Here is a 6004-nt window from a genome sequence, read left to right as displayed (position 1 = left end):
GTATTGCTTGTTTTTACCATACCAGCTGGGGTTTTGAGTAGAAAGAAATACAAACTATTTGCAGTCACAGTACATAAAAAAAAGTCTTAAGGAGAATAATAAACTTGCTCACAGCATGCAAAACAAACATGAAAATCACTGGGTTTATGGCTTATTACAACCTTCTCAGATGTTTCACATACAAGAGCAGCTAAGCTGACCTATGATTTCATGCTGACATCATACAGATGTAACCATTTCCCATGAATAGGAGAGCAGATAAAGCTCAGCACTGGCAGATCTGACATTCAACATGCAAGCTGTGGGAAGGCAAATCCATTTCCTCACAAATCAAAGAAAATGACTGCACCAATTTTTGGGTCATGAAGCTTCTGAGTTATGCCCAGTCTTATTCAAAGGCCATTACTTCTTTCATGTCAGCCCCACTTATGGTTTTGATTCACCACTGCTGTCACAGAGAATATGTCATTCACACATCTTTCCTTTTCAGTCAGCTATTCAAAAGAGCATGCAAAATGGGTTTTGAAAATGTATGTTATAACCCAGTTATAGCAGTAATCCAGGGCCAGGTCACTTATTTTAACAAAATAAACAAACAACCTCACCAACCTTGTGGTAATAGATTTGGAAATGGGCATTTCCAGTAGATAAAGTGAAATACATTGTATGGTACTGGGGAACATTAGGCATATTGCTTTCCAGACTCTCCCTGCCTTCAAGATCTCCTGCCCCATGAAGCAGGAACAGTCTCTGTTATTCTACCACTTCCTGAAAATCTCCCTGTTGATTCTAGCACAGAATTCCTGGGGAGAAATTTGCCTCACATAGCACGTGTTTTAGCTAGTGGTCCAGAGGGACCCAAAAGATGAAAGTGCTTCTTTGCCACCCCAGTTTTTCAACAAGAGGCTCTTCTCTCCACTGCTTATTTGCTCCCTGACAGATGGTGCCTTGCTGTCTGTGTGAGCTACCTACGGCACCGCAACTTTGCTGGGTTTGTTCCAGAAATGGGGCAGGTGAAACAAGTTGAAAATATAGACACCAGGGCTGATCTGCATGCACCGGCATTTCTTATCTCTTTCTACACATGCAGCTTACAGACTCACAACTGTCCTGTGGACTACACAACAAACAGTCAGCAGATGAGTCAACTTCTCACTCATGCTTGGTGCAGACATAAGTGACCTTTTAATTATGAAAAAAACCTCAGTATTTGAGCTAAGTCAAAACAGGTTACAAAGCCTACGCAAGCAGTAATTTCAGCAAGCCAGACTCAAAAGTTCTATTCATGATAAGACAATAAATTAAACTAAATGCAATAATGAAAGTCCTTTTCATTGATTAATTGCATTATTGTTTTGCTGTCTATGTAGAAATAGATTTTCAGCCCTGATTGTTTTATTCATGTGTTCACCTACCTGCAAAGCGTAGAACCACCTTGAAGGTCAGTGAAGATGTTAACTTGCCTACTTTTCAGAGACACATATGTCAACATATTGCAATCATATTTTCAAACTTCAGTGTCATAACATGAATCTCACATTTCATCTGCTGCATTGGATGATTTGTCATTTAGTTTTTACTTTTATTTTCCCATTAAAACTGAAAACCCCACGACACAGAAGATGCCTAAAATATAACTGATCAATTGTATTTTGAACAATCCACAAAAATAGAGTAATACTTTCCTGCTTTGGAAAGACTCTTCTATAATCCTGCTGAGATTCTGCCACGGACTTTTAACTCAGTTTTTGCCTGTAATCAAACAGAAATAAAAAACCCTGTAATTTTCAAAGCTCTCATACATAATTTTATCATTAACAAAATGCAAGTTGTTCACATCAGTTTGTCAGACATTATGAGAGAACCTTTAAGATATTTTGAGAAGCTTAATTATCTAACAAATCAGTTGGGAAAGAAGGAAAATAAGCTATTCATAGTTATATTACAGTTACTGAAGAGCACAAGTCCAGCCAGAAAGATATTTTGAGCAGAAAGGTGAACAATGACTCACATATCATAACTTGAGCTTCTGCAACAGCTTCGATGTCATCTTGACCTAAAAAGCTGACATGCTTTTTAAAAGTCATTCCTCCTTTGTTGTTAAAAAATCTTGAATCTTATGCTTTGGAATACAACACATTCATGTTTCATGTCATCATGTGGATTTTAAGTGTTTGGCTTAGAGAATAATTACTCACATAGTTAAAACCCAGCTTTTTTCAAGAATTTCCAGAACATGTTTTTCTACTGAAGAAAAACAGATTTCAGACGCCTATAAATTTAAACAAAAAAACTTTTTTGTTACAATTAATATACTCTTTTCATGTACAAAAAAACCTTGTGAAAGTACTAGAATGAATAGACTGTATTCGGTAATTAAAGTTAAATCCATTGCAGATTGCCACTTTTAAGGTTCATTTTTTAATTTTTTGAATTCAGAAATATGCAGTTCATAGCCATTACTTACAAATCTGCCAGGCATTTGAAAGTGAGATATATTTAGAATGAACAATTCCATTGGTTGTTTGTAAGAATTCAAGCTGGCTCCCCCTCTCTAAAATAGGATACCTGACTCCAGAGAAGATCATCTCCCTCACTGAAGTATGAGGTCTTTTTGCTTAATGATGGCCTTACTTGTATAAATAGAAAATTTAGGGACTTCAGTGAAAGAAAATATGGTTAAAAAAGTCACTAAGGATCAGACTTACTCTGAAATCTATATAGGACACTATCACTGAAATAAAATTGTCCACAAAGGGATTTTTTTTAGCAAAAGAACAGTAGTTCTTTCTAGTCATCTGAAGTAGTTGAAGTATATGCACCTTTGACAATAACAAATCTTAAGTAATGACACTTTACAAAATAATGAAGAAACACAAATTTAACAAATCATCCTCCTGAAATGATGTCAGAAAACATGACTAGATTGTTTCTCTAATATTTAGTCAGTCTTGATGCATAAAACTAAGGTAAAATGTTTCCATTTGTATTAATAAAGCAAAAAAGAATTTTTAAATATTGTCATACATTTCTTGTCCTTAATTCTCTGATCTGTTTTACTTTCATTTCTGAAAACTGATGTATCTAGCTTTCTTTGTTTTGCGCCCTATTCTTACAATGCATTGTTGAGACAATTCAAGATTAACATTAGCAGAATATCTGAAACAATGTATTTCCTGCAGCTCATCTCCTACTTATTAATAATTAGAAGGTTCAACATTTTAGTTGCTTTAATGTTGTTTGTTTTTTTTTTTTTTTTTTTTATGAAGTTGGATCCTTGATACTGTAGTGTAAATGATAGATACAATTCTGTATCTCGTTCCCCAGTTATTGTACCTCATTTAGTGATTTCACTGAGGACTCAATATTTTCTGAGAGAACTCTGACAGAATATTAACTACTGGATTGTAAATCACTTCTCTTACCAAAATTACCTGTATAGATTAGTCCACATAACAAGGTTATATACCTGTCAGTCTTTTCTTCAAGCCTCTACAATTTTGGACCAAAATGGTAATGTTCTGCCATAACATTTACCATCAGGTCAAAGAATTTATCAAGTTCAAAAATTGCTTTGTCTGTAGAACCAGATTCTGCTAAAGAGGTAAGCTAAAAGCACTGCTCCTTCAGATCCCAAGATGTAAAGAACCACTCCCGTCATGTGAGAAAGTGAGAAAGATTACTACGGTGATAGCCATGTCTGTTGAGGTACAAGGACTTCCAACACAGTTCAGAAGAGCAGGAAATCCTGTTGTATTAATAATAATGAAACAAGAATTGCAGTGAAGAGTTGAGTTTATTTACATTGCATGTCAATACAGCGGGATTTTTACACACTTCAGTGGTGTCTGATTTTAAATCACACAATGATGTTTATTCACAAACCTGCTGAATTTATTTAGGATTATATAAAACTCTATATTCTAATTTTATGATGGTCTTGACCCAAAGACATAGGCTAAGTGATGCAATGAATCAACTACCTGTTTGCAAGCATTTCTCTTCTAAGTATTTTTTTGAGAAGTTTATAAATTAGTCATAAGAAGTGTGTTTCAGATGGAACTCAGAGTGCCAGAATTTAGTCTAAGAAATTTTAATGATACATCTGATAATGTATCATTTTCATTATTGTTAATATGCTTTCCTTTATTTTATGTAAAATTGCAGTGTTAAAATGATCTTTATATATAGTCATACAGACACACTGATGTTTCAAGGTTATTTTTGCACTTTTCATTAATGAATATTTAACTCCTAAAAAAAAAAAAAAAGAAAAAACAGCACTTTTTGCAATATATATTAATAAAAAATAAATTATTTTTGAAGTATCGATGTCAGGAAACCTGAACTCCATGTTTATTTTTCTAGAAATATAATTTTTATTTTATTTTCTGAGAAGCAACTATAACTCCAAATAGTTTTCTGAAATTTAACAGATTAATATGAAGCTTTCCCTGTGCAACACTAGCATTTACAGCAGAAGTATACAAGCTAATACTTTTCTTGATGTTTGCATCTTTACAGTCTGGCAGAGATTACATGAAAGCTTACAAATAAAAGAACTTTCTCATAAACATGTAGGAATGTTAATGGAAGGCTAAGGGCATATAAATGTAGTTTATACAAATCTGGATTAAACCCAAGATTAATATTTTGATCTGGTGTGAAATAACAACCCAATTTACAAAAACCCTAATTTTTTGCTAGAAAAAAAGAGAAATTCAAACTTTTAGAAGCCATATGGGAAGTGGACAATGTTCTGTCTGTTCAAGAGGCTATGGGGAATGTATGAACAACAGTGGGATGAGAACCCAGCAGAGAAAAACTGCAGAATATACTACTCCAACGTTGTGGTTCAAACTCATAGGACAACTGAGCACCAAGCAGCCACTCACTTCCACACTTCCCCACTTTGCACTGGGAAGGAGAAAATTAGGCGAAAGGCTCAGGAATCAAGATAAGGACAAGGAAGGGTGATTCACCCATTATGGTCACAGGCAAAAGACTCATTAGGGGAAGAAAAAAATAACATCACTTTAATTCAGACACTAACAGCAACACTTAACAGACAAGGTGGGACAGTGAGAAGTGCCAAAACACATCCCCAGAACTCCTTTCCCCACCCTTTCCTTCTTCCCAGGCTTAGCTCTGCTCCCTATCTCTCTAATTCCTCCCCTCCAGAGGCGGGGGGGGGGGGGAGGGCAGTGAATGGGGGGAGCAGTCAGTTCACTTCTTCCTCCTCCTCAGAAGAGGGTGGGGGAATGCCACACATTCTTCCCCTGCTCCATGTGGCTCCCCTCTCACAAGAGACAGTCCTCCATGAACTTTCTTTGGTGTGAGTCCTTCCCATGGGATGCAGCTGTTCCCAAGCTCCTCCAGCATGGGTCACTTCCGCATGTTGCAGTCCTCCCAGCATCAAACTACAACAGTGAGGGCTTTTCCTTCCCCCAGAGTCCCGGCTTCCTTTAAGCGCAGACACCTGTCCTGGTGTGGGCTCCTCCACAGGCCACAGGTCAGCATCTGCTCCACTGGTGAACTCTATGTGTGGCAGGGGAGCATCCCTGCCATCTCATCATGAGATACAGGAGTCTCTGCTCCGGTGCACCCTCCCCCTTCCTTCTCCTTTGTTCCACTGACCTCACCGTTCGCATAGGTGTCTTCCTCCCTAATACTCCTCACAAGTACCACCCCCTTTTCAGATTCCCCTTCTTAAATATCTTATCACGGAGGTGCAGCCGCTGTCACTAATTGGCTCAGCCTTGGCCAGCAGTGGGTCTGACTTGGAGCCAGGGGAGCCTCAAGAAGGTTCTCACAGGGGCCAGCGCTGTAGCCTCCTCCCCCGTTATCAAAAACCCTGCCACACAAACCCAGAACATCCAGGCACAGAGCTGCATCCTCAACTGGTGGGCATTAGCTGTGGTGCTGACTATGCACCTCTGAGGCCAGCTGCTATGGAGACACTTGGCCTCTTTCTTGCCCACTTACCTGCAGCCCTGATGGAGAT

The sequence above is a fragment of the Tyto alba genome, unplaced genomic scaffold (assembly GCF_018691265.1).
Source record: "Tyto alba isolate M040663 unplaced genomic scaffold, T.alba_DEE_v4.0 Super-Scaffold_13, whole genome shotgun sequence".
In the NCBI taxonomy this organism is placed as follows: domain Eukaryota; kingdom Metazoa; phylum Chordata; class Aves; order Strigiformes; family Tytonidae; genus Tyto; species Tyto alba.
Note: the sequence above shows the minus strand (reverse complement) of the source record.